This window comes from Myotis nattereri, assembly GCF_964212035.1.
Source record: "Myotis nattereri genome assembly, chromosome: X".
NCBI classification, from domain to species: domain Eukaryota; kingdom Metazoa; phylum Chordata; class Mammalia; order Chiroptera; family Vespertilionidae; genus Myotis; species Myotis nattereri.
In genome coordinates this window covers 138,097,401-138,110,247 of record NC_138078.1, presented here as the reverse complement: position 1 = coordinate 138,110,247, position 12,847 = coordinate 138,097,401, and the positions used below count along the sequence as shown (strand labels likewise).

Genomic DNA, 12,847 nt, shown 5'->3' with positions numbered 1-12,847 from the left:
GAATGTGGATACCCTCTATAGCACTGGGCACAGAGCATGTCTGCAGTTCAATCTGTCCTTTAGCCTGGCCATTTTCTGTGGGGGCAATTCGGCAGAGTGGCCAATGCTACACTTGCCATCAGTAATGCAGGGTCATTAGGTAGGAAGACTGTGTGGTTGTTCAGGCTAGGTGGGCCACTGGGAATCTCCTTTGGAGACTTCCAGATTTAGACAGCATATTTAATGCATACAATCTAACTCCAGTCCCTCCCATGATTCCACTAAAAGTACAGTAAGCGTCTGACTTTGTTTGTAAAGACAGGGCCATGCAATAAGGAGAATGTGTCAAGCTCAAAAGTAGCTAGACAAGGGTCAACATAGCCCCAGGGAAGCTAAATCACAAGATGGTAGAGGGGAAAGTGGAAAAGCAGCTTGGTCTGCATGAAAGAATCTTCATCAGGCTCAGGACCAGCAGCCCCAGGTTGACTCTGGAACTGGGAAGTGAAGTGGATGGGGTGGCCAACATAATGGGGTAGACCCCTGGATTGCCTCCCTAACTTCATGTCCCTGGGAGACCACCTCTCTCCCAACCTGGAAGGGATCTCACTTGACCATTTGTTGCTGAATTTTCTGCTCTACCATCCAGATCCTGCTGCCTAGATCAGCTGTGGATGCTCACTTTAGCCCACAGAGGTGTTTTGCCTTGACCTACATCTGGAATCTGGAGTTCCTGGAGGCAGACTGGGAAACTGAAAGCAAACAGAGCAGCCCAATTCCTCTGACCATATCTGTGTGTCCAGTGCCATGGCCATAATGGTGGTGGGCTCCATATAGTCCCTTTATGGGAACATGCCTATAGCTGCCGACTCCCTAAGAGGGGAGCTAGGGCAGCTTCTCTTTTTCTGGAAATCTTCAACTAATAGTGGCACTGTGACTGCTGCTTATGGACGCATCTAGATTATGCTCACCACTTGGTTCTTAAAAGTGAAGTAAATGCTTGTTTAAGAGTTCATTAATAAGTGGTGAAACTATTGAAACTATATAGAAATGCAAGAGAATGACTGTCAGAATCAAGATAGTGGTCACCTCTGAGGGGAGGGAGAGAAGATCTACTCAGGGGGTTGACAATGTTCTACTTCTCAACCTAATTGGTGACACTGCACTTCTTTAAACTGTACATAAAGGTCTTGCACACTACTCTATATCTATTTTATATCTATCTATCTATCTATCATCTATCTATCTATCTATCTATCTATCTATCTATCTATCTATCTAAAAAAAAATAGAGAAATATGCTAATTAACTGGGATGCCATAATGGGTCGACCAGGCAGGAGGAGGTTGTGCGTGCAGTGTCGGGGGCAGGGCCTCCGCGCACCTGCGCTGGGGGAGGGCCTGATCAGCAGCAGCACCGCGCGATTTCGAATCGTGCACTGGGCTCTTAGTTTCATAATAAAAGGGAAAAAGCTATATATACAACTTGAAGTCAATAATGTGAAATATACGTCTCTGCCTAGAAAAAATAATAAAATACTATATGTTAACATGTTAATGGTGGTTATCCCTGACATTTATATATTCTATACTTGTGTTTTCTGCATTTCCAAGTTTGCTACATACTATTCCTATAATGAGAAATTCTTATAAAAAGTACATACTATTCTTATAATGAGAATATCATAAAACATATTGGAAAAAGACAAGGTGCCCATATAAGATTGAAACTAATGGGGATCAACACAAGATAGATGGGACAAGTAATCTGTGGAAACCTATCAGAAGATAACTACTAAAGAGATAACATTTAACTAGGATGAGCTCAAAGGTCACCAACAAACCTAGGGTATATGCCTAGAGCAGGGGTGGGCAAACATTTTGACTCGAGGGCCACAATGGGTTCTTAAACTGGACCGGAGGGCCGGAACAGAAGCATGGATGGAGTGTTTGTGTGAACTAATATAAATTCAAAGTAAACATCATTACATAAAAGGGTACGATCTTTTTTTTTTTTAGTTTTATTCATTTCAAATGGGCCACATCTGGCCCGCTGGCCGTAGTTTGCCCACGGCTGGCCTAGAGTCAGCTCTTGGAAAAAAAAAAAGGATAGTTACCTCTGGGAAAAGGGAGGGTTTCTAAGATATTTTGTAAGTTCTACCTCTTAATCTGATTTATGGGTACATACATGTTGGTTTTATTGTTACATGTTTTATTCACTCTTTGATGTGTATCATATGAATTTAAAAAACGTGATTAGAAAAAAAGAGGAATCATGTAAGTAGAAAGTATTGTGCTATGTCAAAGAACAACTCAAGTTCATGTAATGTCATCATCATTTAGGTTAAAAAAATCACTTTGGAATTTCTTTTTTTTCTGCCATTCCCAGCACTTTTTGGAGGTGCTCCAGTCACAGATTAGGGTTGAGATGGGATTTAGGGTTGGACTGATGTTAGTTCTCATCAGGAATGCCAACACTTCCAGAGCTCAGGATTTTGCGCTTCCTTCCCCCAGATTTTGTCCACAGAGATGCACAAGCAAGTATTCTTGTATTCCAACTACAAATGAACCTATGCTTTTCTGCCACTTCTCTCTCTCATGGCTACATATCTCGTCTCCTTCCTTCCCTACCTATATGGGAGGGGGCATCGTTCTCCACTTTCTTTTCATTGAAAACCTCAGCTTCTGTCTTCTGACCCATTCTGTCTCTCCCTTTCCCGGAGCTTCACTGTAGTTCGAGACTCTTATTACCCAATACTCCTGTGTCTCCCATGGGCCAGACCATCTGCATTATGGTTTGAGGCTCTCCCCACCTTTTCTTGCTCCCTCTCCTTTAACTTTCACAGGCTTTCCCCCAATATGTTGGCACATCTGACCCCATAGTTTTTGGTAGACCCAGACACACACAAAGGAGCACTTGGCTATTTGACTTTTCTTTCTGCCAAAAATATAGAAAACCACTTTTTTTTCTCACCCCTTTGGCACTCCCACACTGCCTCCATGAATGACCACAGTGAGTGGTAGAACTCTCCTGTCTCTTCCCTTAAGCACTTGGCTCACAGCTTGAAGAGTTCATTTCTCTCTGCGCTTTGTTGTAGATTTTGTAGGCTAGGTTTATTTTACTGTTATCTTCCTTCCTTACCCCAGTCATGAATTGGTTGTTTTAAAAAAGACAATGTAAGTTGTGGAGAAACCCCACAAATCTACTCTCCCAGGATTTCTGGCTAACTTGGGCTTTAATTGAGGCTTCTAAATTAAAGTCCAATCACCCTCAGACAAGACCGAACACTGTGCTCCATAGAGCAAGTTTCTGGTCTTCACCATACAGCTCTGTCTCCTTCATCAGGGCCTTGTAACACAGTAAGTAGTAGATTATGGGTCTATTTTGAAAGAAGGAGGGCCAGCTATGGAAACCAAAAAGGCAAGAATAAGCATAAACACTATGCCTGGCCAAATAGACATCCTTTCTGATGTGTGACCATCTAATGAGATCAGGATTGATCAGTTACATTAAACTTAAGCACAGTCTTCAAAGTCAAAATCTGCAGGAGATACTCTTAGTCAGTTTATGGACTTCTTAATAATCTGTCTTCTCTAAATTATTTTAAGTGTTTGGTTGGGTTTAATTTAATTATATTCTTAATAACAAATAGTTATAGCAATGGTGATAAACTATACACAGTGCTCATATCCTATTCTTAGGTCTGAAGCTGCCTGCCTGCTTTATGATTCACAATGTGTGGACAAGCCTGGAGTCTGAGCCAGAAGTCAGGAAACTCAAGATGTTGCTCAGTGCCAGTCATTTCATAGCCTTGCTGAACACCCATAGCTCCAGTGGGAAAATGGGGGGTTCACCCATATCTACTGTATAGGCCCTGCTGGCTGGGGCATATGTGCATTGGAAAAACCTCTATTGCCTTCACTTAAGTGCCTATATACAAACTGTATGGGTGTGGTAGAGGAGCGAGTTGGATGCTCAAGGAGTTACTGTTTGGAGAGAGGAGGCCCCGGGTGTCTGGTAGGTAGGGAGATATCCTGGACCCCTAATGTACCAGGTTCACAGAGAGAAGAGGTGTGGGGCTATGAAAGAGTTGGCTGCAGTTGCCAGGGACACTGGGGTGCTCCATTAGTTTGTTTGCTTTTTCTGAGGGCTTGACTGTTTTGTTCTTTTGGAGCACTCAATTTGTACATTGTAGAATATATCATATGGATTGTTCAATCATTCTTCACTGCAATCAAATACTGTGGCTGGAATCTGCTCACAGGTTGCCTTTGATAGCAGTCACACAACACATATTTAATGAGTATCTATCATGATCCAGGCCCTGTGCTGTGATAACATTGTTGGACAAGGTGGATACTGTCCTTGTCCTTTTAGGCCTGGCACACTTATATAATGGAGACACACTTAAACAAGGATTTATAATAAAGGTTGATAAGTGATATATAAGAACATTGAAGAGTGCTAAAGAAAAATAACAGGAGAACCCAACCAAGGCTGGGGAAGGTGGATGGTTAGAAGAAGTTGCTTGTGGGAACTAAGCTTCAGGCTGTGACCTAAAGGATGAATAGATGTTGTCTAGGTGAGGGGTAGTGGGCACAAAATTGCCTAAGTTTCCAAATCACTGTTATATACATCACAGTTTCACCCAGTGCCACTCCTATTCTAAGACCTGATGGATATGCAGATTGTATAGAGAGATTGTTTGCAAAATGAAGCCTAAGTATCTGGGTTCTCTCTGGAAAAAGGCTGCTTTCTGGAGTCATGTAGAGTCATCCCAAAGAATGCCATGCTATAGTGGATGGGGGCTGGAAGGATGAATGAATAATCTTCACATTTCTGTTCCTAACCTATTAAATTCAAGAAAGTTTTTCTTGAAGCTCTATGACATCTTTCACTTTCAGCTTTTCTTGTTGAAAATTAAATTACAAACCAAAGCAGGAGCTCCAAAATGTTTTTAGTTACTCACATGATAAAGTTGGATGTGTCCTATTTATAAAACAATCTGTTGTAAATAGAGAAGAAAGTGCTGAGAAAAGTCCAAGTCCTAAATGTCAGAATGAGAAGGGCCCATAGGAGTCATCTACACCAGAGGTTCTCAAAGTGGGTGTCCTTGGAGAAGCAGCACTAGCTGGAAATCTGTTAGAAATGTAAACTTCTGGGCCCCACCCAGACTTACTGAATCAGAAACTCTGGGGGTGGAACCCAGTAATCTTCACTTTAACAAGTCCTCCAGAGCATACTCAATCAAGAACTACTGATTTAATCCAAGTTTCTCATCATACAGAATAGGAGACTGAGTCTCAGAGAAGGAAGGAGCACTTGACTTGTGTCAATCAGGATATGATCTGAATGTTGGGCCAGTGACCACTGTGTGTTGCTTTCCAGATTCCTCTTTCCAAAAGGGAATTGTGCTTCCCTGTACTCCTGCTCTTTCTCTGCTGAGGTGAGCACAGTGGGCAGGCGTCCCTGGAATACGAGGAGTAATGTAGTGACCAAACTGAGAGGATTGCATGTTACCCAGAATTTCTAGATTGGAGCTGAACCACTTTGGGGAGGGGGTATATAGGTTTCTGTGAATCAAACATTTGGGAAGGCATATACATTAGAAAGAGGAAGCATATTGATGTGGATGGCCAAAGAGGTTCATTGTAGCAAATATAGTTGGTTGCTTAGCCAACATCTAGTCTTCTTTCTCTTGGAACCTTCCCCAGTTTTCATTCAGGGAGCCTCACTTGCCCCATGCTTTGGGGAAACCTGGCTCCACCTGGTTCTAAAGGTGAGGCACTTAGCTCAGCTCACATGCAACAGCATAGTAGAGAAGTGATTAATTCAGGCTATTACACCAAAAGTTTCTAGGAAGTTTTGAGAAAGAAGTTTCCTTACACTTGTGACAGAGCTTCTAGAAGCAACTATCTCTCCTGCTCCCCTGGCTGAGGGTAGGAGAAAGCTTGTAGCCCCAGGAATTGCTGGCAGCTATCATCTGATCATTAAGGGGAGCCAGCCAAGAATGAAGCAGATGCTAGGGAAGGCTGAAGAGAGAGCTGGAAAGAGGCAGCATCTTTGGTCACACTGTTGAGCTGTTGATTCAAACTACCCCTGAAGTCTGCCCAACTGCTGAACTTCCACTGACAGGACTCAGTAAGTTAATTTTATTGTTTAAACCAGTGTGAATTGGTTTTTCTGTTACTTGCAACTCAATGTATCTTAACTGATAAAAAAATTTAGCCTGGTACCTCAGACCACTGAGTTCACAAGGACTGCACTATACCTCCAGCCTCACATTGAGGAGCATCCTATTTCAGATGATGAAGCACAGGCCTGTTGAACCCTGCTCAGCTTTGAGTCATGTTTCTTTACCCACAAACCAGTTAATCTTTTTTAAAAAGAGGTAATAAATTCAGACAATGTTAAATGTGGGTTTTTTTTTTATCTTTAGAGATAGAGGAAGGGAGAGGGACAGATAGAAACATTGATGAGAGAGAGAAACATCATCGATCAGCTGTCTCCTGCACACCCCTTACTGAGCATCAAGCCCACAACCCGGGCATGTGCCCTGACTGGGAATCAAACCAGTGACCTCTTGGTTCACAGGTTGATGCTCAGCCACTGAGCAACACTGGCCGGACACAGTTCATTTAAAGAGAAATTCAACAAACCTGATCTGTCTGTACGGCATGCTCCAGCAAATACATCTAGAGTGGATCAAATACCTCACTCTTAGACTTCTCATTCAGATTACAAGTGTGGTACTCAAGCTCTTAAATACTCTATTTTGCATTAGTTGAATGCAATACACATTTTAGAAGCAATAGCCTAGCTTAACAACATTAAGGATTTCTAGATCATATTCAATTCCAAGGCAAACTCGAATATGTACTTTGTGGGTTTCTGTGAAGAAAATAATTGATGATCCAAACTGGAATTCATCTATAGAAAATAGGCAGTGCCAACTCCTAAAAGCAATTATTGGCACCAAGCCCCTGAATTTTTAAATCCCTTGAAAAGTCCAAGAACATACCAGAAACTTGAGATTTGATTTCAGAGGCAATAACTGTAAACAAAAAATTAAAAGCCTGTAAGAGGTGTTTCTGAGTAGCATGTTGATAGCTCTAAAAACAATCATGAGGGTTCATTCTTTTTCTCAATCCCTAGTCCAATATTATATCAAAAACTTCATCTATCAGGAGAGTTGGAAATAGACATGAATCAAGTGTAAGGTTACAGAGAAATACTTTGCTTTCAGGAACCTCTTCTGGGAGGGGAAAATTATAAGCTGTAGTTTGCCTGGACAATGAGCTCAGGCAGGGCAGATGGGGAATGTGGCTAACACTATTGCAAGTGAGATTTAGGGGTGGGGCAGAAACAAAATGGTATTAATGGGAAGGAGAGTGAACCTCTTGCTTTCCTCTGTGCAGGGTTAATACACCTTCAGCACTTTGGTCAGAGCCTTATCCACCCAGAGGGCCTCACTCCGATATCCTGTGCTTATTAGTAGTTCAGAGACAAGCAGCTGGAATTGGGGCAAAGAATTGGGCAGGGGAGGGAAGCCTCAGTTACAGTTGTCTTCAAATTTCTAAAGGGCTATGACGTCTTGTGGAACATATTAGACTAGATTGTTGATCAATATCAAGATTTTGTAGTTTGTCTAAAAAATGGGGCATGGAAAAGAATTCTAAACCCTAAACTGGATATCAACCTAGTTCTGACAAGTCACAAGCAGATATCCTGCTTGCAACAGAGACTTAGTGGAGTCCATTAAGTTCCCAAAGCCATGTCATCATTCCAAAGGCTGACTAACAGTTTTTTATCTAGGGTCTTCTGTTACAATCTTGTCTTTTGCAGTATGGGGTAATGATGCATTGACAGAGCTCAGAACATCTGTCCTGCCCACCAGCTGCTAAGGAAAGAGCCAGATAGAACAGATCTGTGTGATTCTAGATCTATATGAGTTCAGAGGGAATCTACATGGTCAAGGCCATTGCCAGAGGCTGCCCCTTTCCACCCTATTCTGCTCCTTTGATCTGTATCGATGTTGAGCTATCTCAGTTAATAGAACAATAAGGGAAGACAAGAGAACTTTCTAGGAGGTGGTGGGAAGGAATCGCCTTGTGATGTAACTATTCTACTAAAGAAAACACTTTCAAAGGAAAAGTTAAAAAGCAAATAAGAGAGACTAACAATATAGTTGTCAAAATGATAAAAACAAACCAATAAAAACAATACCTCTGAAAGGTCATTTCTACAAAGGATATAAAAATCTGTGCTCATGAACTAGTAAAATAAACTTCTTAATTTGAAAAAAATTAACTAATGGTGGCAGCTTATTCAAATATAACCGAATATCATTATAAGTTACATTTTAAGCCTGATAGGAGAAACATGCTGAACAACCTTCAAAACATATTCACTTAATACTTTGTTAGTCAGAGAAGAAAAAGGAGAAGAAGAATAAGAACATGAACATGAACATGAACATGAACAAGAACAAGAAGAATAAGAAGGAGGAAAAGAAGAAAAATAACTGTGTGAAGACTATTCACTGCTCTTAGGACTGACTGAAATAGATTGATTTATGTTAGAAATATTGGTGCTGCCCCAGAGTGGCATAAATGAATATTAACTGAGATAAAAGCAATGCAATGAGTAGCCTGACTTTATAAGCCAGCTCTTTTATCTATCTATCTATCTATCTATCTATCTATCTATCTATCTATCTATTTTCTTGCTTTTCTTCTATCATGGGCTTTCTCACTGTGGTATATGAAATGGCAACCAGATGTCTTTTTTTTTCTTCACTTCTAAAATGCATGAAATTACCATAACCACTACAATAGAATAACCGGTACATATTATCACTGGCGGAATACGACTGTGTATTTGTTGGAGGTTGAAGAAATCACATGTATTCAGATATCACACTTGTAGAACAGTAGGCAAAAGTTTCCCAAGTGCTATAGAAGGTCAAGAGCCGAATTGGACCAGAAAAATGGGTCATGATGAGGAGGTGGGGGCTCTATGTGCTGATGCAGAGTCCTCCCTTTGGCCCAATATGGGAATATGAATTCATCAGCCTCCAGGACTTGAAGACGAGGAGTTCCTATCAATAATCACTTTAAACCACTCAAAAGAGTCTCAAGAGCTTAATTTTTCAAAGGCTAACAGATGCAATTTATTATCAGTTCATTCCTTCCTGCATTCATTCATTCATTCATTCATTCATTCATTCATTCATTCATTCAAAGGGTCATTCATTCAGCTCACTTTTACAGAGCTAGATAAGACATCTTTCTGTAACTGAGGAGTCTGCTATCAAGTGGGGTGCAAACAAAACACAAATAACTGTGATTAAAAAGTGGACATCACCAAGCCCTGAAGGGCAGAAACCAAAGGTCTTGGGAACTGAGGTGTGAGTAGGGACACAATAACCAGGTGTGTCAACTTTCCAAAAGATATTTGGGTATTGGTCAGAGGTTCTTGTTATCTACTTTGAGTGCCAGTGCCAAGGCCTTAGGAGCTGGTTCTGATTGTTGTTCAGATCCTTAACCTTTCCAGAACTCTACACCAGGTCCTAGCACCTACTCCAGAGGGACAGTTTGCATAGAAAGCAAATCACAGACAATGAGTCCCTAACATTATTTTGTTGGCTCTTGTATTAATTAGCAAACCGTGAGTCATCCTAGTGTTTCCAGACTTGCAGATACACCAGAGAACGAATGAAGCAAGTGGGGTTTCTTATACCATTCAGAAACAGAGATAATGTCCTTTCCTGTGTACAGTCATTTCTTTGTTCCCCCACCCACATGTTGTCATTTCCCCAAAATGCACAGAAAAGGACAGAACTTGTGTTTAATTTACCAGGAAAGTTATTTGTAAGCTTATGCCCAGGGACCCTATCCCTAGCGTTTAACATGTATATATTTCACTAAGACATCCAGAAAACCCAGCTGGCTCACACAAATGATGAGTGTACTTGCAGTCAATACCGCTCCTCTCTCCAACAGAAAACAGGCAGCAGCTCAGCTTGCTGCCGCCTTTATATCAGGCGCTAATGTTATTTGAAAATAAAACACTGCTTTTGATTAAGGAGGATTAGCAAATGTTTTAAAATTTTCCATTTTGAACCATTTTAATTGTACAGCTCCATGATATTAAGTACGCTCTCATTGTTGTGCAGCCATCACCAACCATCCTACATCTCCAGAACTTTTTCATCATCCCAAACTGAAACTCTATCTATTAAACACTAACTCCCCACTCCCAGGCACCCACGTTTCTGCTCTGTTCCTATGAATTTGACTACTCAGGGACGTCCTAGAAGTAGAGTCACACAGCATTGTCCTTTTTGTGCCTGGTTTATTTTACTGAAAATAATGTCTTCAAAGTTCATCCATGTTGCAGCATGTCAGAATTTCCTTCCTTTTTAAAGCTGAATAATGTTCCATGAAATGGACATACTGCATTTTGTTTATCCATTCACCCACTGATGGGAACTTGGGTTGTTTCCACCTTCAGGTTATTGTGAATAATGCTGCTATGAATATGGGTGAACTTGTTCAAATTTGTTGGGTCATATGGTAGTTCTGTGTTTAATTTTTTGAGGAACCACCATACTGTATTCCACAGTAGCTGCACAAGTTTACAATCCCACTAACAATGCACAGCATGGTTTCCAATTTCTTCATATACTTGCCAATACTTTCTCTCTCTCTCTCTCTCTCTCTCTCTCTCTCTCTCTCTCTCTCTCTCTGTGTGTGTGTTTATATAATAGCATCTTAATGGGTGTCAAATTTTCGTATTTTGAGGACATGAAATTAGAAAGCCATATTTAAGTGCTGTGTTCATATTCTTCAGACCTCATCTTTGAAACCATTGCTTGATACAAGGAAAGGGTCAAGGCATTGACACCACTTATGCCCATTAAGGGTGGTTAGGGTCTCCCAAATTCTAAAGCTTTGTCACATGGAAATAAACGATCATTACTCAAAATTTCAAATGAGGAATCTACCTTCATCTATTGTTCCACAGAGTTGGCTGGCTTTGACAAATTGTCTTCATGTGCCACCCAGACAAGGGCCTGCAAAAAGTCCGAGTTGCCACAACTATGCTCACATCCTCTGTTCATAAATGGAGAATGGCCAAACTTGGTAGCAGGCAACAGAGGGCAGGGGAAAGTCAGGTAGGACCTGTGCATTTAGTCTCAAATCCAGAACTCCCAAAAGCAAATCAAGAGTTGGAATAGTTTCTAATGGAGCAGGGTATACATCTTTCAGACCTTCATGGTTACATGACAATTTCCTCAAGTGCCCATTTGCCATTTTCCTGTGCAACTGGCTCTAATAACTGAATCAAGATCTGTAGACTCTGGGATTCCAAGTGCACATTTTCTATTCTAACAAGAAATTTGGTTAATATGAGGAGAAGGACCAAAGTGTGGAAGAAATGGATCGATGCTGAACTTTTATTACACTCTCTGTCATAAAAACTGCAATTGCATTGGTAGTCAGGAGACAGGGCCAGGTCTGTTAGGAGTATCCATGGGCTCTCAGCATGGCCATAGACATGGCCCTGGGGAGGGGGTTTGATTCCTTTGGATCTTTAACATTACTTTTAGTTTTCAACAACCTCACTGCTTTTGATGACAAGAACTAACATGATAAGCTCTCATCTAACAACAACAGAACACAATAAAACAGACAAATTAGCACCAGTCACTGTGCGCAAGTTATCAAGATCAAATAAAAAATCCAAACTTTGCCAACTCCTTAGGTAAAAGCAGAAAGTTTTTCTTTGGGGGTGAAGATGGGGTGTTTTAACTATAACCAGTGTTCTACCCTCTAATGTCCCCTTCAAGCTCACAAGTAGCCAGATCAGAGCATACATGTTTGTTTTACACAGGAGGCCCAAGGGACAGAGGAAGCTAAAAGTACAAATGTACTAAGGAGAGGTTTCCATAAATCTGTGATATGGGCCATTAATGGATTTGAGAGAGGGAAGTTGGGGAGGGTGCAGGAAGGAGTGGAAGAATGCAGTTGGACCCTTTTCATACGCATCCCTTGCTCGCATGGATGGGTCATGTCTTGGACCCACATGGCCGTTCTGGTGCTATCCACTCTTGCACTCAGTGGCAATGCTGGCTGTAGGCGTTAGGGCCACAGCTAAGTGGAACAAGTCCACTATGATATTCCATCCACCTTAGACATTTTTTATATTTTGCTAACTTTTCCCTTGTGTTCATAATCTGAAATGGGACTGCCTCTCCGTGTGCTGTTCTACATCTTGGGCTTGTAAATATTCATGCAGAGTTACAGTTTAAAGGAGCATGACATAACGATTCATGTCTGCCCTCTTATACTTTCTGAAAATGGAAATGAGATTCCTTTCCTTGCTTTAAAGTGACAAATAAGCAGGATGTTTCAATGAATTTAGTATAAAACAATTTATACACTTTGTTTTTAAGATGTTTCATTTTGGTCACCTCAACTTCAGAAAAGTTAATTGTTTCTCTTCAGGTATATTAAGATAAAACGAGCAAACAAAAAACTTGATAGCAGGGTTGCCTTTTCAGCTTCCATAAATCAATGACTAAGCAAATATAAAACTATATTGATTGACCTGTATTACGTAGGCATCTGTATTGGGGGTATTTTTCCATCCCAGTAAATTTTGGTGTTGACCTCACTGAGTGATGGGTACTCCAGGGCCAAAAAGTAATGTTGCTACATTGCAATACGTTATCTCACTCATTCTTTAACTACTGACAGAAAAAAGTTTGATTTTTAAAAGGTTAGCATTTGACCAGAGGCTAATTTCAAATTTCTGCTTTGTAAAAAAGAAACATAGCATTGAGGTGGAGGATCATTAATGGTTC

At 40.9% G+C, this 12,847-nt stretch overlaps 1 protein-coding gene across 4 annotated transcripts in view; it reads right to left on the bottom strand.

Annotated features, from left to right (window-relative positions):
- Nucleotides 1–12,847, bottom strand: part of MAMLD1 (mastermind like domain containing 1) — a gene marked incomplete at both ends in the record, with an annotated part of 57,284 nt that overhangs the window by 16,955 nt on the left and 27,482 nt on the right. The window lies entirely within an intron of this gene.